The 21,398-nt window shown below is 46.5% G+C and overlaps 1 protein-coding gene across 1 annotated transcript in view; it reads left to right on the top strand.

Annotated features, from left to right (window-relative positions):
• The first annotated feature begins 3,072 nt into the window (after window positions 1-3,072).
• Window positions 3,073-21,398, top strand: part of PLEKHG5 (pleckstrin homology and RhoGEF domain containing G5) — a 108,488-nt gene continuing 90,162 nt past the window's right edge. Inside the window, exons 1-2 of the mRNA XM_050931590.1 lie at window positions 3,073-4,164; window positions 5,092-5,394. The gene's annotated coding sequence lies outside the window, so the exon portion shown is untranslated. The remainder of the gene's footprint in view (window positions 4,165-5,091; window positions 5,395-21,398) is intronic.

A 21,398-nucleotide genomic window follows, 5' to 3' on the forward strand; every position in this document is an offset into this window, starting at 1 on the left:
TTTGAGTTATTTGGGAAACTCTACCTCCTCCTCTCCCTCCCCCTGAATATTTTCCTCCCAAGTACTATAACCCTTCCCTGAGTAGCCTTGAGAGACTTCTCCACCAAGTTCCTGGTGAACACTGATCCAAACCCTTGGATCCTAAAACAAGGAGAAATTAACCATTCCCCTTCCTTCACCCTCCACCAGTTCCTGGTGAGTCCAGGTCCAACGACTGCTAGTTCATCATTTAGCCATTTAGCACTGGTTGTTGAGACCCCCTCGGGGGTCACAAGCTTATTATATGGGGCGTCGTGAGCGGTCAGCCTCCACCCCAAACCCTGCTTTGCCTCCAGCATTTATAATAATTCTTTATATATTTAACAGCATTTTTAATTTATATGGGGGGTTCGCCCTCAGCCTTGTTATGTGAAAGGGGTCACCAGTACAAAAGTTGGAGAACCACTGAGGGCTTGTCTACATCAGAAAGTTGCAGCGCTGGTGAGGGAGTTACAGCGCTGCAACTTAGGAGGTGTACACATCTGCAGGGCACCACCAGCGCTGCAACTCCCTGTTTGCAGCGCTGGCCGTACTCCCGTTTTGTCTCGGGTGTAGAGGATCCAGCGCTGGTGATCCAGCGCTGGTAATCAAGTATAGTCACTTACCAGCGCTTTTCTTGACCTCCGTGGAATAAGCAGGTATCCCAGCATACCTGAGGAAGCCTCTGGTAATCAAGCTGGTCTCCTTCCCCGGCTTGCTCTCGCGTTCCCCGAACCCCGAGCAAGCAGGTCTCCTTCCCTGAGGTTTGCTGGGTGGTTCCGGGAAGGCGAGAGCAAACCGGGGAAGGAGACCAGCTTCGCCGCGGTTTGCTCTCGCGTTCCGCGAACCACCCTGCAAACCGCAGGGAAGGAGACCTGCTTGCTCGGGGGTTCGGCGAACGCGAGAGCAAACCGGGGAAGGAGACCAGCTTCGCCGCGGTTTGCTCTCGCGTTCCCCGAACAAGCAGGTCTCCTTCCCTGCGGTTTGCAGGGTGGTTCGCGGAACGCGAGAGCAAACCGCAGCGAAGCTGGTCTCCTTCCCCGGTTTGCTCTCGCGTTCGCCGAACCCCCGAGCAAGCAGGTCTCCTTCCCTGCGGTTTGCAGGGTGGTTCGCGGAACGCGAGAGCAAACCGCGGCGAAGCTGGTCTCCTTCCCCGGTTTGCTCTCGCGTTCGCCGAACCCCCGAGCAAGCAGGTCTCCTTCCCTGCGGTTTGCAGGGTGGTTCGCGGAACGCGAGAGCAAACCGCGGCGAAGCTGGTCTCCTTCCCCGGTTTGCTCTCGCCTTCCCCAAAACCCCTTGAAGCCGCCCAACAGCGCTGCAGTGTGGCCACATCTAACACCACTTGCAGCGCTGGTTGCTGTAAGTGTGGCCACTCTGCAGCGCTGGCCCTATACAGCTGTACTAATACAGCTGTAACAACCAGCGCTGCAAAATTTTAGATGTAGACATGGCCTGATTTAGCAGCAAGGCATTCCCTGGGAAATATCCCACCCTCATAGCTGAGAACAGTATTAAATTGTTCGTTTAAAACGTGTGTGTGTGTGTTTGTTTGTTTTGTCTGGTGAAAAAAATTTCCTTCAAACCTAATCCCCCCATGTACATTAATTCTTATGGGGAAAGTGGATTCGCTTACCATCGTTTTGCTTAAAGTCACATTTTTCAGGAACATAACTACAATGTTAAGTGAGGAGTTACTGTACTGTGTATAACTTTCCAAATAGGGCCACTAGAGGGAGTCAGGTCACTTGTCAATTGTGGCCTTGAATGGTCATAGCTAAAGTGATATCAGATTGAGATGGCACTTAGTGGCGGGTGCTATAGAAAACCCTAATGGGGACAGAAGTGACCAATAGACTTCATCTAAGCTTGCTAAATGTGTAGACAGTTTGTATCTCCAATCCAGTGAAACTCCAGGATAAAGCTGGAGCTGTTCTGCTGGCAATAGGCAATGTCAATAGACACTGCTTCTAGAATACTATTGAGGAAATGCTCTGGTTAACGATAAGATTTATCTTGGTTTGTTCTGTTTTTGGTGCTTGGATCTTATTTTTACTTAAGCCTGAAAGTATCCATATTTTGGGGAGAGATTTGATTCTTACTGCATCTAACTACCCACATCTTTCTAAATCAACTGGTGATGTTGGAGGCTAAAATGTTAATGGAATAGGGGTAAACTTGTGATGTACATGTACCACTAGCAGTAGCAACATTGTCCCGCTAAGTTTTGCTTCCTCTGAGAAGTGCTGGGCCTTGGACAATTAATGGAATATGATACTGTTTGGAGGTAGAGTAAATACTTCATAGTCCTCAGTTTGGGGTGCTAATTCTTTCAGATTGTTGGGTAAAGGTTTGGTTACAGTAGACTTAAAAACTTAAATGCTAGCTAATAACTTGTCATCTCACTTTGAAGAGCTGTTTACTGGATCCAGAAATAGTGTCTAAGGAACATTCTTTAGGAAATGGGCTCTTAATTTATCTACACTAAAAAAATTACTTATGGCTTTTGACTGCAGCTTTTCAAAGGTGCTGAAGACAGGTTGGGCCTTTCTAATTTTGCAGTTAAGCTGTTTTTAGGACTGGTTTGGTTTAAACCTGTTTGCAACACCAGTAAACTTCCCAGTGCAGCAAGGCCACAGTCTCCTAACTCCCGGTTCGGTGTTTGGGAAGCATGGAGGCAATACATTGATTATAGGAGGGGAGTACGGGCAATAGCAGGGGACTGAACTTGATAACCCGAGAGGTGCCTTCCAGGCCTATGTGACCCCAGTGACACTAAGTTGTCTTTCTGAGAAGCAAAATCTGGAATCTTTGGGACTTGTATCCTATTTGCCAACTTCTTGACTCAGCTCACACTTAGGCTCTTAAAGGAGGAAGGATGCAGTATTGTCCGGAGATTCAGGTTCTCAGGCTGCGATAACAAAGCAGCTATGAATAACCCAAGAAATGCTTTTCTCTAGTTCTTTAGGAGATTCACATATGCCAGTAACACTTCAGAAATGTGTGTGTACCTGTGAATGAAATAGGGATTGATTTTACTGGGGGGAAAAAAAGGATCCAAAAAGGGTCTTGGGCAGTTTGTGCTGCACTGCTGCCTGCTAAAGAGTTAAAGCTTTAACTTAATCCAGTCTTAATTCTCCCCATATGGCTGGGTCTGGCAGTACAGGAAAGACTTGGATGGCAAACTAGCCTGAACAGTGGCTAAAATAAATATGGGGGCCATCTGTGCAGCAAGGGGAAAAAAAAGTCTGTGAAGCACAGGGCCTCCTCAGAGCGACCCTGCCAAATTAAAGGTATATCCGAGGCTTGCTAGCAAAACAAGGGTAGACGAGGAAGCAGAAAGGAAACAAACTTGCAGTTGTGAAAGGGACGTCTGCTCTGTGTGACATCAGAGCTGAATGAGCCTCGTGTCTGAATGGAGGGAGGGTGGAACAAGGGGCGCTATGCGGCTTCTCTGCCTCTGAGCAGCTGGGTTGCTGTGGCAACACGTCCTACTGCTGTTGTGATGCTCTGCGGTTTGGGTTTTTGTAAGGGGCTGAGGCTTTGCTTCAGTGGAGGATGAAAATATCTAGGGGGAGCAGGTTTGGCAAAGTTCAGCTGTGAAATGTCAAATCCTCCCCACCTGGCAAGTGGTGAGAGGCTGTGCAGTCTGGAGGCTGGTGGTGGCTGAACTGCGGTGGAGAAGAGAAGGGAGGGGGCGTTACAACTGATGGAGAAGGGAAATAAGGAAACCCAAATGAGAAGGCAAGTGAAGTGCGTGGCTCTGAGAAGCTGACACTAAAATATACCGCACCCGAGGGGCTCCAGGTCTGGGAAGAAATGAACTGGCAGAGGCCAAACACGTGTTGCTTTTCATGTCAGTGGAGCAGCTCGAGAAAGCAAGCTCTCTGCACGTGGGTTGGGGAGGAGAGCAGTGGAGTGAACTCTTCCTGCAGTGAGCAGATCCCTGAGCAGCTCTCTAGGCATCCACTCTGCCTCGAGGAGTCTGTGTGTAGTACCCCTTAACTGTATTAACGGGGGTCCTTTCTCCTGCAGGAACGTGCAGCCAGGGTCCCTCGCTGCCCCATCACACACTGAAGACTATGAACTCAGTCTTGACCAAGTGTGGTTCCCCCCCTCGGAGCTGGCTCAATCTACGCCTGGGGATAAGTGAGTAAATTCTCTTCTGCACCAAAAACCAAAGCTCCGCATACGCTCCCTGTGAGCAGCACAAGGCAGGGAGCTGCCATTCTCAGTAATACTCAGCTCAGGACAGATGAACTAATCAGTGAGCTGCTCTGCTTTCTAATGGCTTGTTAATCGGTGTGGTAATGAGTTAATGGTGTAGGACCTGAGAGCTTTGCAGGGCTTCAGAGAACTGAGAGGGAATTAGCACTGATGTGCTAATGAGAAAGTCTGGCTCTAAATTATGGAGAACTTTTGCAGTGGGAAGGAGGGGAGCAGAGACATCTGGTTTCATTGCCATTCTTAGAGAGAGAGCAAAGCAAATCATAATTGTTGGTGCTTAAATCCAGGCACTGCCTTGTCAATGAGCAGTGCTGTACAGTTCAGTGGAAGAGCTGAATCCCCAGCCAACCCAGTATATGGCCCCGTGTCCACACGCCAAGGGAAATCCATGCAAAGGAACAAGGGGGAAAGCTGTGAGATTTGGGAGCCTTTGTAATACAGAACATCTTTCAAATTCTCTTGGCTCATCTCCTGAATGACCTTGGACTACCTAAGATGCTACAGCCTTCTCAGATAATGCATGTGCAGTGCATAAGGGAGAACTGGGCTTTATCCTGTGTGAGCACAAGCCAGATGATGGCTCTCAAGGAAAGGTTGGGGCTGGTGTATTGCTTTCACTGATAATATATCTTGCTGGAGGGTCTCATTCTTTGCAGGGGTGGCAGTTCCATCTGCCTTTAGCAGGTCAGTAACTTTGAGACTCTTTGGATTCAGGGCAGGGATAGCGAGTCGGAGAGAATCACAATAGCAGTAGGGTGAATAATTGACAGAAGCTCCCTTCAGTTGTTCAGATGGCTTGGTTAGGTCTATCCTTGCGTGCACTTTACAGACCTGTTTTGTGTTTAAAAGTTCTAGGAAAGCACAGACTTTCAGACCTCTTCATGTGCAAAAGTTGCAAGTGGCATTCTGATCAGTGAAGTGTGCGGGGGGCATGCTGGGACCTTCATGAACCCCACTGCATGTTAATGTTTCCTTCATTGAGGAAAGGGCTACCTGGGGCAAACCTGTTTGAACAGACCTGCAGATCCCTCTCACCTACCCATTATTGGGATGTTCCTCCTTGCCTATCCGACTGGGAACATACATGAAATGTGACATACAAGTGGACTGAGCAGTCTCCTGAAGCCATGCAACAATTGAGGCAGCACTAAGGTTAGTTATTTGACTCGTCACCCCGGGGGTTCCTTCTAATAGACACCTCCCATTTGTTCTTACACTAATGCAGGAATTATCTGCATTTTGAAAGTCTTCTCCATGAATAATTGTGGCCTTCTGTCACATACCGTTCCACATCTGGGCCATGGCAAGGTGAGATGTGTTGCAAGTACCATGTTGGTCACATCTGCTTTCATGACTGTATTTTTGATGTAAAAAACTTCCAACAATAAGGGAGGGAATCCCAGTTTGTTGGGAACACAGGGAGCTTTGGGGCTAAAATGAGGGGCAGTTCAGAGATGTGGTCTTCTGTGATGCCTCTTATTATTGGGATCTCCTCTCTTGCTAAGCCACCTCCCAGTCCCTCCTAACAATGCACTGATGCTGCCTCATCTCTCAGAAGTGACCACTCAGTCATCCTGTCACTATTGTTTTTCCTCTTCTGAGACCTGTTTCTCCTTTTCTCCCTTGTGTTGTGAGCTGAGACACTAAGTTCTTTGGTGCAAGGGCCACATCGTAACTTGTGCTGTGCAATACCTCAGGCAGCAAATAATTCTCTGATATTTGATTCTTAATACTGAATAATAGGCTGTGAACTTGGGGGGAGGGGGAATTCAGCCTACGTGGACAGAGGGGAGCATCATCAACGCCAGGGCGGATAAAAAGAGATTTAAAATGTGATTTTTAATACATTTTCCTTTAAAGATAACCTGGTTCCAGATGAAATCTGAAATTATTGCAACTGGTGTTAGGGCTTCACCTTAACATAATCCATTAAAGCTGTTTAAATAAAAAGAACATGCTGCATCAATGAGCCCTCCTCAGATTTTAAGGAGTTAAAGGTTGGTGTTTTTTAGGGGGGTATTAACGGGAAACCCTCTTTAACTTTTGAGCTCAACTCCATCATGATAAAGTACTGCACTAGGTATCTAGAGTGGTGTACAGTAGGAACTTGTACCCACTGGTGTATGTGAGCCTGATGTTCCATCCATCCACTTCACAACAGTCGTTTCAGAAGTTAGTATGTGAACCAGTAAAGTTTGGGCACTACTGGCCTGGAAGATAGAGCACTGGACTGGAACTTGAGACCTGTGTTCAAATCCTGGTTCTGTCACTGGCCTGCTGGTGACATTGGGCAAGTCATGTTGCTCTGCCTCAGTTTCCCCATCTGTACAATGGGGATAGTGATCATGAACTTTGTAATGCACTTTGAGATCTACTGATGAAAAGTGCTAGATAAGAACTAGGGATTCCTGCATTGTTTTCAGTCTTCAAAATGGAGCAAATGCTGCTATTTACCTTTTTTCCAAATGAAAGTACTGTACTTAGTTTCTCTTGACAATTTATCTTCAGTCCCTATGTCTCTCAGCACATTCTGAGCATAATGGATGGCACCAACTCCCAACCCTGCAACCTAAAGCCTTTCTTTGCAGGGCTGCTTCATGCCCATTAGCCTGATTTATGCTCTGTAATAATGTTCCTATGTTGTTTTTAAGGAGTCCTCCAGGCTGGACAGACTCTGCCCTTCATGGCTCATAGCAGCTGCCCTGGAGTTCCCTGCAGCTTTCTGTGGGGGGTGTTCCAGGGAGACCTTAAAGAAAACAACAAAACCCAGGCCTTTTCTTTGCGTGGTAGAAAGTGATCTGTGTCTCAGACAGCGGTAACAGCAGTCTGCAGGTGTGACTCTTACCGACCATGGGGTGAGGGCTCTGGGAATCCCAAGGTCTTGCCTGCTCTTTGTGGATGGTCACTGTTGTAGAGCACTGTAAAAGGAGGGGTTTGTTCCAGTGACTTCAGCCAAAATATTACATAGAGTAGGTGCGGTGTCTGGTCAGCTGTCTATGTTTCTGTTTTAACTCAGTCACTTTCAGTTGCTTGTAACTTTTCCAGGCTTCGTCTATCCCCAAGGTAACTTAACAAAAATTGAGCACTAGGAGCATGAAAAAACTCTCCCCATTTATATAGATATAAATATTCTTACATTAGTAACAGCTTTAGAACCAAATTTGCTGGGCAGAGAAAGGCACTTGGTAAGGAAATAACCCATAACAATAGTCTGCAGCTTAGCTGTGCAGTGAAAAATGGAATGAAGGCACATGCTGTGTGAGGCCGTATTTCCATATAGGGCTTCTCTCCTGGATAGAAGTCGAGTCCTGTAACTTTCTATTGCATGTTTCGTTGGCATCACTGTGTCTGAAATAGTAAATGCTGGAATTGTATGCAGCCGCCTACAAATGTTAGCATCTAGGTAAGGGCCTCCCTCATGCTTGGGATAAATAGTATTGCTAATGAAACCTGCGACAGAGTGTTGCGTGTGGATAATCTCTGCAATGTATGAATCCTGGATGTGTATGTTTTGATAGTCAAGCCATGGTATAGCTTTTGAGCATTGGACTGCCCCTTGTTTCCCAGCCCACTGGACTCTGTTGACGCTCAGTTTTAACTCCTTGTCCTTTCCAGGGTTTTTCTTTTCCAGTCCCGTATCTTGAACTTCCTTATCTGCAATTAAGCTGCTGTGTCCATTGCAACTCTGAAAACCATCAGGAACTACTAGTGGAGAAGATCTGTTTGATAATTTCATCCACCTCCCAGCCCATGCAAGAACGTTCTCTGCAGTGTAGCCACAAGTGCTTTTCCGTTACTGTGTCTAATTGGATTGAACAATGCAGCATCTAGCACTTTCCTTGGGCGCCTGATAGATCCAATAGGTCTCTCAGGAAACTCTAAAAATTCAGAGCCTGGATTTTCCATTGCTCATGTCATCTCTTTGCTCCTAATTGCACCTTCGTAGATGCACTTTAAATAGTTAATAGATTCCTAGGCCAGAGAGGACCATCACAATCATCTAGTCCAGGGGTTAGCAACCTTTCAAAAGCAGTGTGCCGAGTCTTCATTTTTTCACTCTAAATTAAGGTTTCATGTGCCAGTAATACATTTTAACGTTATTAGACGGTCTCTTTCTATAAGTCTATAAATATATAACTAAACTATTGTTGTATGGAAAGTAAATAAGGTTTTTAAAAATGTTTAAGAAGCTTCATTTAAAATTAAATTAAAATGCAGAGGCCCTGGACCGGTGGCCAGGACCAGGGCAGTGTGAGTGCCACTGAAAATCAGTGCCATAGGTTGCGTACCCCTGATCTAGTCTGACCCACCTCCCACCGGGCCCTGGAGTTTTTTTAGTATGTTGAGGGAGGCCTCAGAAAGAAAAAGGTTGAGAATCCCGCCAAAAGGCATGTTTTCTAATCCTTTAATTATTCTTGTGGCTATCCTTTGAGCCCTCTCCAATTATCCATATCCATTTTGAATTGTGGATACCAGAACTGGACACAGGCTTCCAGTCGCGGTTGCAACAGTGCCAAATACAGAGGTAAAGTAATTTCTCCTCAAAATCTTCTCTCTCTCCCCACCTCCCCAGCAGAACTTGGTCCAATAAATATTTATCCCCATCTTGTGTCTCTAATATCCTGGGACCGACATGGCTACAGCACCACTGCATGCTCTCTACTCCTTCAGCTTTCCCTATTGATGCATCCCAGGATCACGTTAGCTTTTTTGGCCATAGCGTCACATTGGGAACTCATGTTCAGCTGATTAGCCACATGCCACCACCTCAAAACTTGATCAGAGTCGCTGCTTCCCAGGACAGAGATGTCTATCTTTAAAGTATGGCCTACACTCTTTGTTTCCAGATGTATACATTTACATTTAGCCGTATAGTAGAATCTCAGAGTTGCAAACTGACCCATCACCTCATTTGGAACCAGAAGTATGGGCATTAGAGACCCCAAAAAGGCAAATACTGCACAATACAGTACTGTGTTAAACATAAAGTACTAAAAAAAGGTAAAATTTAAAAAAAATTGGACAAGCTAAGGAAACTGCTTGTTTCATTTAGATTAAGATGGCTAAATGCATCATTTTTCTTCTGCATAGTAAAGTTTCAAAGCTGTATTAATTATTGTTCAGTTGTAAACTTCTGAAAGAACCACAACATTCTGTTCAGAGTTACAAACATTTCAGAATTACGAACAACCTCCATTCCCAAGGTGTTTGTAAGTCTGAGGTTCTACTGTATTAAAATGCATATTTTGTTTGTGCTCACCTTACTAAGTAATTCCTCTCCCTTCCTCTGAGTTCTTGCATGCAGTAACTTTGTCTCATGTCACACAGCTTGGCTAAGGACTATGCATTTAATTCACCATATCTTTCTCCCTAAAGCATTAGCCAGCGGATATATAAGCAGAAATGCAGAGACATGCTAATCCATATCCTTGGCATCCAAAGCTTGGAAACCTGAAACCATTCTGGATGCTGACTTATGTTAACTTGTGGTTAGTCAAGTTTAAAAAAAACTTTAAAAAATGCTGATGAGACAATGTGAATATGCTACAGAATTACTTGTTTTCCCCATTGGATACTGTGGTGAGTACATGCAAACTCTCCCATGTGCACAGATAAAATATAGGGCTGTATTACTGAATTAATGGGCAGTGAGGAACATACTCTAGCTAGCTTGGCTGATTTGAAGGTGACAGGAGTTGGTAGTGGCCGCACACAATCTAGCTATTATGTAAGCTTATGTGGTTTTATCCATAATCTGCCTTTGCTTAACTAAATCCTTTTTCTTATCAGAATAAAACTCTTTCTAGTGTCTTTTTCTGTGTTCATAACAACCTGTTTTGAAAAGATGCTCTTTGCAAGGGCTGAAAAGATGACATTGTGCAGGTGTATATTCTCCCTGTGTACCCTGCCGCTGCTAATGCAGCAGGAGTTCTGTGTGCAGTAGCCAGGGAAGTGGAGAGAGCTTGCAATAATGTAACTTTCAGTCACTTAATAATCTTTACATTTTCTTTTGCACCATTTATTAATTTTAACAAATCCCAAAAAACTAAGCTGTTAGTACCGCAGTCAGGCTCTCCATTATGTTTTGGTTCAACACATTTATAATAAAACAGATAGGTCATTTAGAACTTTAACAACTTCTGTGGTGTAGTAAACTAATCAGTAAGTGGTGTGAAATATTTTAGCATATATTAAGCTTAGATGAGAAATGAAAGTGGATAGTGATGAAGTTTGGGCTACCTTTTTCTTAAACAGTACAGAGAGAACAGCAGAGCTATTCCAAGCATGTGTTGTTTTAAAAGAAAATAGTGGAGACGCTGATAAATTATCAGGCTGGAACATTCTTAGCCCATCCCATTTTCCTCCCAGGCTTTTTCCTATTTTAAGGAGCTACAGTGTTTTTTTGCGACTCAGGAATCCAGTTGCCTTAAATGTCTGTCTTTTAGCTGCTTAAAAATTGGAAAAAATGAAATTTGCCCTTAGTTTATGCGTGCGTGTGTGTGTCTATCTTCTGTTAGCACAAACTGCAAACACCCAACAATGTTAACATTGGGACGGAGAGAATTTTGCCAAGGAGAGACTGATGTTGTTTGAACTTCTTTCTAGGGTCCTTGTGGGAAAAATAATTTCAGTGTTATGATCTGCTTTAGGGATTTTATTTTCTTTCAGATTGTGGCAATGTTTCAAATGTTGTTCCTTAAACACTAATAGAGTAAACGTCTCTCTGGGCCTTTGCCAGGCAACAACCAGGAGGCACATCACGTTACGGGTTGGATCATTTTTTAAGCTCCCTTGCGGTGTGTTATGTCATTTCAAGGCTTTTATTTTGATTCAGGAGTTTAATTTGTAGCAGTGAGAATAGGACAGTTGATCTTTTAGCGAAACCTAGATGTGTTTGCCCCGTCTTTAACAAGCAAAAAAAAGACACTGGTTCCCACAGCTCTGCATGAAAAGATGTTTCTTGTGCAAGGTCTCTGGGGCCTGGCATAGACAAACTGATCTCTCCTGCCAACTGCAGCCACTTTCTCCGCGGAGCCCCCTCCCCAGCTTGCAGACGGCTCTCTGTGCTTGCCCTCTGGGGTGGAGGAGAGGGAGCAGGAATTTAAAGCAGCACCATATGATTGTAACTAGCGGGAGGATAAGCTGAAAATGAGAACTGCTATTTTATTCTTTAAATAGAATCGTCCGCTTCGCCCACCCAGAGCACATCTTGATTCCCCCTGAGGCTGCATCCTGCAGAGCAAAGCTGCTCTTCTACTCAGAAAAACTCACAAGAGAGGAGCAGTAGGTGGGGAAGAGGCATTGGTGCAAGTAGATTTTAACTCTTGCCGGTACAGTGACCCATGGGGGGGGCACTGTCCTCCCGTTGCACCAGCTCCCGCTGCCATTTGGCTGCTCTTCCTAGTAGCCAGGCCCCAGAATCACTCCTGGTCCTGGCCCCTCCCCTTCCCTTCCTCTCGCCCCCTGGGCCAGCGGGGACACTTGAGCCTGGGGAGGGGCAATTGACCCTTTGTGCCCCTCCCGTCCCTCACAAAAAAGGTTCTGTGACTAGAGCCCTGTGCGGATACAAATTTATACCTGCGGATGCAGATATCCACGGATAGAAATCGGTATCTGCTGAACTACAGGGCTCTCCTGGGAACCGCAGCAGCGGAAGGAGCAGAGCGTGGGGCAGCACCACACCGGCAGCTCCTCTGGCACAGCTGTACTGCCCCCAGCCCTTCCATGCAGCTCTCTCCTGACTGGGGGCGGTGCAGGCGTGCCGGAGGGCAGGGCTAGGGGGCGGTGCAGGCGTGCCGGAGGGCAGGGCTAGGGGGCGGTGCAGGCGTGCCGGAGGGCAGGGCTAGGGGGCGGTGCAGGCGTGCCGGAGGAGCTGCTAGTATGGGGCTGCCCAGCGGCCCCACGTTCTGCTCCTTTAGCCACTGCGGTTCCCAGGAGAGCCCTGCGGTGTCCAGCAGATAACGAATGGGTACTGGTTGATAGCAGGATTGGGGTACTGGTTGATAGCAGGATGACTATGAGTCGCCAATGTGATACGGCTGTTAAAAAAGCAAATGCGATTTTGGGATGCATCAGGCGGGGTATTTCCTGCAAGGATAAGGAGGTGTTAGTACCGTTGTATACGGCGTTGGTGAGACCCCATCTGGAATAGTGTGTGCAGTTCTGGTGTCCCATGTTCAAGAAGGATGAATTCAAACTGGAACAGGTTCAGAGACGGGCTACGAGGATGATCCGAGGAATGGAAAAACTGCCTTATGAAAGGAGACTCAAAGAGCTTGGCTTGTTTAGCCTGGCCAAAAGAAGGCTGAGGGGGGATATGCTCGCCCTATATAAATATATCAAGGGGGTTAACGTTAGGGAGGGAGAGGAATTATTTAAGTTTAGTACTAATGTAGCCACGAGGACGAATGGGTATAAACTGGATATTAGGAAGTTTAGACTTGAAATTAGACGAAGGTTTCTGACCATTAGGGGAGTGAAGTTCTGGAATAGCCTTCCGAGGGAAGTAGTAGGGGCAAAAGACTTTCCTGGCTTTAAGACAAAGCTTGATAAGTATATGGAGGGGCTGTTATGATAGGATCGTTAATTTGGGCAATTGATCTTGAATTACCACCAGACAGGTCTGCTCAATGGTCTGCGGGGAGATGTTGCATGCGATGGGTACTGAGTTGCTGCGGAGAACTCCTTCTTGGGTGCTGGCTGGTGACTCTTGCCCACATGCTCAGGGTTTAGCTGATCGCCATATTTGAGGTCGGGAAGGAATTTTCCTCCAGGGCGGATTGGCAGGTGCCCTGGAGGTTTTTCGCCTTCCCCTGCAGCGTGGGGCACGGGTCGCTTGCTGGTGGTTTCCCTGCAGCTTGAGGTCTTCAAACCATTTTTGAGGATTTCAATAACTCGGTCCTGGGATAGGGGTTGTATAAAGTTGGATGGGTGGGGTTCTGTGGCCTGCCTTGTGCAGGAGGTCAGACTAGATGATCAGATTGGTCCCTTCTGACCTATGAGTCTATGAATGTGTCTTTCCAGTGCAGCGTACCAGCAATAATTATCTTAATGGTACAGTGTACCTGACTGTACAAGTTTACTTGTGCCACTGGGAAGGGAACAAAAAAGTCTGACACGTTGTTTACTTTTGCACTGTTGGCAGCTTCTTGATGGGTCGGGTGACTGGCATAGAACATCGCTGTCTCTCACTAATCCCTCCTCACAGCATAGTGGAGGAGGAGAGGGTTGAGCTGTCAGCCTGAACCCAAAATGACTGTCAGGTGGAAACGCCAGTTCCTACCTATCTGTAACGCCTGCTACACTGGAAGCTGTTCCAGAATCTCTGCTCTGGACCTGGTGCTGGGTGGAGTTCAGTTTCTGGGTGCTCATCTAGACTGACAGGGTGTGGCAAGCTGGGGTGTAAATCTGTGGCGCTTGACACTGCCACACACTACGTGGACTGGGCAGGGTGCACTAACAGTTCCCTTGTGTGCACTGTTTCAGAGCGGAGGAGATCTTAGTTCGCAATAGCAGGTGCACATAGATAGATAGTGCCCAGCAGGCTTGTGGGAGTAGATCTACAGCCCAGCTTCCTGTGTGCTGTTTGTCTAGCCAAGCCTTGACGCCATGGTCCCAGGTGGCTCAGTGTTCTCCCAAACTCCCTTTTGCTCATTTCCATCAGCTTCGTTATCTGCAGTGAGCACGGGCTGGAGTCAAGGCAAGACACCGATGGGTCTTCCCTGGGCTTGCAGCTGAGATAGAAACAGCCCAGCCCTGTTTTCAGGTTACTGGCTTCTCCACTCAATATTCCCAGAGCCTCACTCCTACTCTGCGACCCAGGTCAGCCATGGCCTCCCAGGTTTCCTTCTCAAACTAGTCTCGGGGGCCAGACTCTCTCTAGAGAGCTTTTTTTTTTCTCTCCACACTGATTTCCTGGCACTGCAGAGGGAGGAATAATTCAGTTATTGTTGCTGTAACGTAAAAGCTCTTCTGGAAATCTTTGCCTTTCTGACCCTTGCAAGCACCGTAATCCGCCTTCCAGGCACAGCCCCTCCCCATATCACTCCGTGGCTTCCTTGCAAATGCCTTTCGATCTTTTGTACCCAAAACAAACCCTCTGTTTTAACTCTGGGTGTAAATTTCCGCAGTTCTTTGTCTCCTTTAACTGGACAGTTTAGAAATGGCTCCCCTGTTGGCTGATTTAGTGACCCTGGCAGCATTGCTGTGTGAGCTGCCCCACATGCCTGTCCGTGTAGACACCCACAGCTGGCCCTGCCAGCCAACTCAGGCTAGGGCTGCGGGGCTGCTTCACTGCTGTGTAGCTCCCGGGCTTGGGCAAGGGTTAACGGAGTAAAAAGCAGTAAAAACTTACTTTGGTCAATGAACTCAGCAGATAGGACTCTGAGTTCACACACATGGAGCAAAGCTGTGGAATAAGAAGGCACTATGTTAGTCTTCAGAATGGACACATTTTAAAAACAATATCAAATAAGTTCAATACGATAAGTTCTTCCAAGTTTGAGAATCAGTCATGTTTGTGTGAAGCTGTGCAATCTGGTCCGCTAAATCTGTCCAGGGTCCTACGGATTAAAGCCAGAGGAGGCTCAAAGCAGGTACGGCTGCACTTGCAAGATGCATAATTCAGAAGTTTTCCATTTTAAAAGTAATGTTGGCCTTGCTGGAGCCAGACATTCCTCTTGCAAAAGGCAAAACACTGAAGGGCCATTTGTGCTGTTCAGTTTTCGCTGCTGCTGCTGCTCTGGAAGTTTGGAAGAGGCCAGGGAGGTTTGACTTATGCACTTGAGCTTTGCAGTTAGGGGAGTGCTTCCTTCACCAGGTACTAGAAAATGAAGCATCTCGTTAGGGATGAATGCACCAGCTCAGGTGAAATCGGACTGATGATTTGAACTCTTCTGTGGTGTTTGAGAAGTTTGTGGCTTTAAAATATATTCAGTGTTCAGAGCTGCATGTTCTGGCCAGAGGTTGTGATACTAAAGGAGGCTATTAGCAAGGTTTGGCGGCTAGAGAAATTCAAGTAAACATCCAGACTTCGGGGTGCGTAATCAAAGCTTTTGGGAATAGCTTGTCACTGGCTGGTGTGCCATCTAGCTCTAGTATACCAGAGAGTCCTCCAGGCCACCTCCAAGCTTTAAGCACCCCAGGAACAGAATGGTTTCCTCAGTGCTGACCAGAAAAGAAGTGGGCCAACACAGCGAGGTGCGCAGCAGCCTATAATTGCGTCAGGGTATTGATTCGAAGCTACACTCTGGTGCTCTTGGCTGCTGAGGAACTCTCTATGGTAGTGATCAGAAAGGCTTTTGCAAAACGCATGTCTGAGAAAAGCCTCCCCAGGCCAGCAAAGCAGCTTCTTAACCCTGTGCAAGGCCCTGTGTGGAGCCTGGGACACTTGGCTGACCCATGCGGGAGACAGGGACCTGACCAAGGTGGCTAAAGGCACAGACAAAGCTGGTCTTAGTGACCCAAGCAGAGCTCTGAGTCTCAGTACCTTTGTCTTTTTTACTCTGTCATATCCGCCTGCCTCAGCATGTTAGTGAACTGGCTGATGGATAAACAGAAGTGGGTCCAATAAAAGCCATTACCTTCCCCACCTTGTCTAACACCCTGGGACCAACGTGGCCACAGCAGACCTGCAAACGACGACAGATATACCTGGGAAATACATAAGCAGGTTCTGGTCAGCATCTCTTCTAGTCTGGTGAAGTAAATGGTGCCTTGGGTGGGATTTTCAGAGGCGACAGAGGCCCAGTTCCCTTAGCTGCCCTTGTAAATGCCAGTACGATGCCTGGGCTGCGCACACTGTCGCACCAGTACTGACCATTGAGTGGATGCTCTTCAATAAGTGTAAGGCGGGTTTATATTGGTTTAGCTTGTACCTGTAAAATTACAAGAGAGAGATCCAGAGATACAGTGTTAAACTGATGAATGTATCTACACCGGGTCTTGCACCAGTTCAGCTATCTTCATTCTTAAACTGACTTAAAGCCAGTGCAGCTGCTGTGTGTAAATGAGGCGTAAGGCTTTTCCTACCACCCAATAGGCCTAAACATCTGCTGATTACTTGAGTATTTTAAAAACTGCTTCAGCCAAACAGCTAGTTACACAGTCAGCACTAGTGCTGATCAGAACTTCACAACAGAAAGTTGTTCCATTGGAAAATGGTGTTTCAGCTAAACTTTCCATGGGAATGTGTTGATTTCAACATAATTTTGTTTTGGAGAAAAAATATTGAAGTGTTTCAGTAAGTCAAAATGGAACAATTGAATTTCACTGGAATGGAGTGTTTTTTTTTCATTTCAAAATGTCTTTTCATTTCGAAACTTATGTTCTAAATTAAAATAAAATCAAAATCAGAATGAAACATTTGGCTTGTATCGAAATAGAACTCTTTGACTGACCCAAAACTAACTTTTTTTTCAAAAATTTCATCCTGCAAGAAATTCTGAATGTTTTGGGTTTTTATTCCAGTTAGAATACAAACACACTTGAAATGCCAAGATTTCCCTGGAGAGGAAATCCCACGGTCTGACCAGCTTGACCTATCACCAGGCAGACCTAAGGTGCTAGTTTGTAAGATGTACAGTGAGCAAAGCCCCTTTCTGCCCCTTCAGGGGGACACTGTAAATGAACATGGTTTCATGCAGACACACAAAGCTACAAGAATTCCTTGTTCTCTGAGCTACTGTCTCAAAGAATTCCCTCACCGAAGCAAGCCCCTTCAGTGTCCTCTGGGGAGTTCGGGTGACACCCAGCTGAGGGGGTAACAGGTGACGCACTTTCCTGTTGTTCAGCGGACTGTCTCTTCTGTTAAATCAAGCTTGAGCCTAGGCAAGAAGGACCAGGAGGAAGACTAAAGATACTTGTGTTACACTGAAGGGTGATTTCAATAGAGGTAGGCCAAAGACTCTTTTAAACCATTGCAGCATTTCCCAGTAAGCTCAACCTCTACTGTTAGAACTGCATGCATTTTCTGTCAGTACCTCCCTTCTACTGCCTTGCAGCCCTTCCGAGACTGAGGGTGTCAAGCTGGCTGTTCATTGTAGAGGATTTTGTTTAGATAGGAGAAGGGCTTACTTGAGGAAACTGTGGTTTATATAATTACAAATACCAATGGAGTGTGTTTATATAACTATAAATATTATTGTCACCCTGGTGTCCTCTTCCTCAGTTCTTGGATAATTCTCCATGCCCCCCCCCCCTCTCTCTCTCTTTCTCACTCAAAAAAAAATCCCCTTATCCAACATTTTGTCCAGATTGTGGCTTGCTGCATAAACCAGAGTTTTCATGACCATTTTCACAGCCTAATTGTACAGGGGCTACACTAAGAATTTTGCATTTCCTTGGAATTTTTTTATTGCTTGAAAAAAAAAACAGATGGGAAGAATTCTGGGGACTAAGGGCTCCACTTTTTGACACCTTTATAAGGGAAGAGGTATGTTGGGGTGATGGACCACCACGGAGCATCCAGTTTCCTTCTGATTCTTTGATTCCAATCTTTGCACCACTTCCTAGCCTGTTGGGTGGTAGAGGACACATCTGTCTCATCACAACACTCTGGCACGCCCTGTCAGGCAGAGGTCTCCAAGGACTTTAGAAATGTTAATGAGTGAAGCCTCACAACCCTCGGTATGATCACAGGCATCCCACTGAGGCAGGGAGAAGTGGTGTCCCACATGGCAGAGCTGTGACTAGAACCCAGAAATCTTGACTTAAAGTTCGCTCCTCTAACCACGAGCCTCCATTGCTTCTCAGAGTGGGCAGGAGTGGGCACAGCTAGATGTCTGCTGGTGGTGAGGAAAGAAATGGTGAGTGGCAGAGTGAACTGTTGCCTTGTGATAACTGCCCTTCACATTTTTTTGTCGGCAGTGGTCTTTCTCTTAAACCAAGAATTGCTCTTGGCCTGGGCCGTTCTGAAGCAGATAAAAGAGATTAGTAGGGATTGTTGGCCTTTTGCAATAGATGAATCTCTGATTCAGGGAGAAGTTGTCTTTGATGTGGACCAGTGCCTGGTGACCTTTGAAAGTTAAATATCAAAGGATCAATTCTACCCTTACAGACAGACTATCCTGCATGGCTTTGGAGGGGTCAGCATGTTGATATAATATGAATAAAGGCTGCCCGGGGAGGGGTATCTTGAGAGTGAGAAACAAGCATTGACCAGCACAGAGAGACACAATATCTGACTTCCAACAGAGAATCTGCTATAGAGAATAACTTGAATGATTGGCAAAGGGCCTCTTTCTGTTACAGAAGCTAGGCTATCCTTCTCTGTGCCACATTGATGGGACAGCCCCTGGGGTCAGAATGAGCACTAGGAGTATTTATTTTGAGGAAGTGCAGTTGGGAGAGTCCTTTTCATTCAGACATGGTCTGCCAGGTGCAGCTGGCGTCAGTTTCCTTGGTGACTCCAAGGAGGGATAGCTCAGTGGTTTGAGCATTGGCCTGCTAAACCCAGGGTTGGTGAGTTCAGCCCTTGAGGGGGCCATTTAGGGAACTGGGGTAAAAATCTGTCTGGGGATTGGTCCTGCTTTGAGCAGGGGGCTGGACTAGATGACCTTCTAAGGTCCCTTCCAACCCTGATGTGATTCTGTGATGACTGTGTTCAGCCCATTGAGGATGGAATTATTGATCTGATTTAGCTGGGCTGTTTCTCTAGAAGCTCTGCTCTAGGGAAGAAGTTCTGTTACCCTGTGATCCAGGAGGTCAGACTAGCCTCACCATGGTCCCTTCTGCCCTTGCAGTCTCTGAGGTAGCCGACTGTTCACAGGCCTGCTCTCTAGGAAAGGCCAGGGCAGGAGTGTGTGTTCCTAGTCTGTAGCTCCCATCCAAGGGCACTTAGTCTTCCATCATCTTATCTCGCTTAAATGTGGTGATTCCCCTTGGTTTCTTTGCTCCTGCACCCTGCCAGTGCTCTGGTGTGGTGATTCCCCTTGGTTTCTTTGCTCCTGCACCCTGCCAGTGCTCTGGTGTGGTGATTCCCCTTGGTTTCTTTGCTCCTGCACCCTGCCAGTGCTCTGGTGGAGCAAGGACGTGCTCAGTGGAGTCGCTCTGATTGGAAACTGCTGAGTGTAGGATTTGTCACAATTAAATTAAAGGTCTGCAGAAGGATGCCGTTCCTGGACACAGGGCGTGTGGCTGCATTAGGCACTTTGAATTTAATACTTTCTTCTTCCTCTGTGCTCACAGCTGGGTAACTCTGATCTCTCTCTCTATCCCCTGAGAAGGACTTTGGCATCATTCCTGTGAAGTAGTGATCAGTTTGACATATTCTGCCTCCCCTCTTCTTCCTAGTTGTTTCTCCTTGTGAAACTCACGTAATCTGTAGTTTCATAGTTAACAGCTTAGCCCTTACAGTGGCCACTCTCAGCCATCTGAGATTCTCTAGACTGTCTCCAGTTCTCTGTGAATTAGAGCAGTACTGTCCTGCATTTATCCAGCTGTGAGATTGGGGACCAAACTCTAGGACAGGCTGTCTGCTTAACATTAGTCTTCTCTTTGGTAGGCAAATAGCCTGTGTTTGGCTAGTGTCCCTGCACTAGTAGCCTAGACCTGTGGTCATCAAACTCGTATTTTGGACTAGACCTTAGAAATGGAGATCCAGTTGTGAACATTTCCCCCTGATCCTGCACCCTCTCAGCTGGTTTATGTGCTTATATCAGGCGAGGACAGAAGAAGACAAGCTGAACACTAACTCATTTAATGCAGTGAGTGTGCCTGCTGGGGAAAGTCAGAGAACCACAGGGCTAGATGGGACCAGAAGGATCATCTCATCTAACCCCCTGCCAACATGCTGTGTCTTGCTGTGTCTAAACCATCCAAGGGAGATGGCTACTAAGCCTCCTTTTGAAAACCTCCGGTGAAGGAGCTTCCATGACTTCCCCAGGCATCTGTTCCATTTTCCTACTGCTCTTACAGTCAGGAAATTTTTCCTGAGATTTCATCTAAATCTGCTATGTTGCAGTTTGAACCCATTTCCCCTTGTCCTGCCCTCTGTGGCCAGAGAGAACAACTTTTCAACATCTTTATTATGGCAGCCTTTCAAGTCTTTGAAGGCTGCTATCATGTCCTCCCTTATCCTCTCCTTTCCAACCCTTCTGTACTTTGGCTTTCGTCTTCCTGGGTGTAGGACTTCACCTTACTTAGTTCAGGATCTTCCCATGTTACTGTGCTCCTGCCTAACTCCTCCTGGTCACTTCGTACTTTAGTTCTGTCTTTCTGGGCATTTGTACCCCTTGAGTTTGAGTGTTATCCAGGTATATGAGTATGCTTGAATGAATTTCTGCAAGAGACACCCCAACCAAAGGCCTGAAGATTGGCCTACGCAATTAACAAACAGAGAACGTCAAGCTAAAAGAAAAGCTTGTGTAGTCTGCCAGGATGGGTTGAATTGAGAGGGATTTGGCTCTTTTCAGTGGCTGAGTCTGTATATGGAAAATGTGGTTTGATGGAGACAAACCTACAATAAGAAGTCTGGGGCAATAAGCCAGAAATCAAGTACATTTTAAATGGAACAGTTCTGCGGCATGGCTGACCAGGAAAAGAATATGAAGGTGATTATAGAAAAATTCTCAGAAGCAGCCAGGCCATGCTATGGTGGAAGTAAGAGAGCCGGATTGAGAAAAGCTTAAGGGAGGGACAGTGAATGGAAGAGGAGAGGTTTTGTTAGGAGTGTGGGTAAACTGTGCAGAGCATCTCAGAGCCACACCTTCTAGAATTCCCATACTAACCCCAGACTTTTGGGGATCTCTTTCCAATACACCCCAAACTCCCCCTGGCATATCCTCTGGTCTGGTAAGTCCTCTCCTTCCCTTCGAGTCACTGTGGGCTGTTGGCCGTTAAGACCCTCCTGTGCTTTCAGGTTCCTTGGGCTTGGCTGGGTCCCAGAATACAGTGTAAACTCTGTCCTTGTGGTAGTGCTGGAGAATGAACACTGCGGACCATAGCTGGCCATCTTGCCAGACTGAGGCCTAGTGATCCCTGAGAAGGGACATTTGCAAATGTACAGGTGGGGACAGAACAGACCTTGGGTTGAGGAGGAGGGATGCTTGTCAGAACTGATCTGAGTCTTAAGCATGGAGCGTAGGCTGACAGTTCAGTTTTCCAAAGTGGCTTGTATGTTGCACAAGTTGGTGCTTGGCTCTCGCCTTGTATACAGT

Source organism: Gopherus flavomarginatus, chromosome 21, assembly GCF_025201925.1.
Source record: "Gopherus flavomarginatus isolate rGopFla2 chromosome 21, rGopFla2.mat.asm, whole genome shotgun sequence".
Classification (NCBI taxonomy): domain Eukaryota; kingdom Metazoa; phylum Chordata; order Testudines; family Testudinidae; genus Gopherus; species Gopherus flavomarginatus.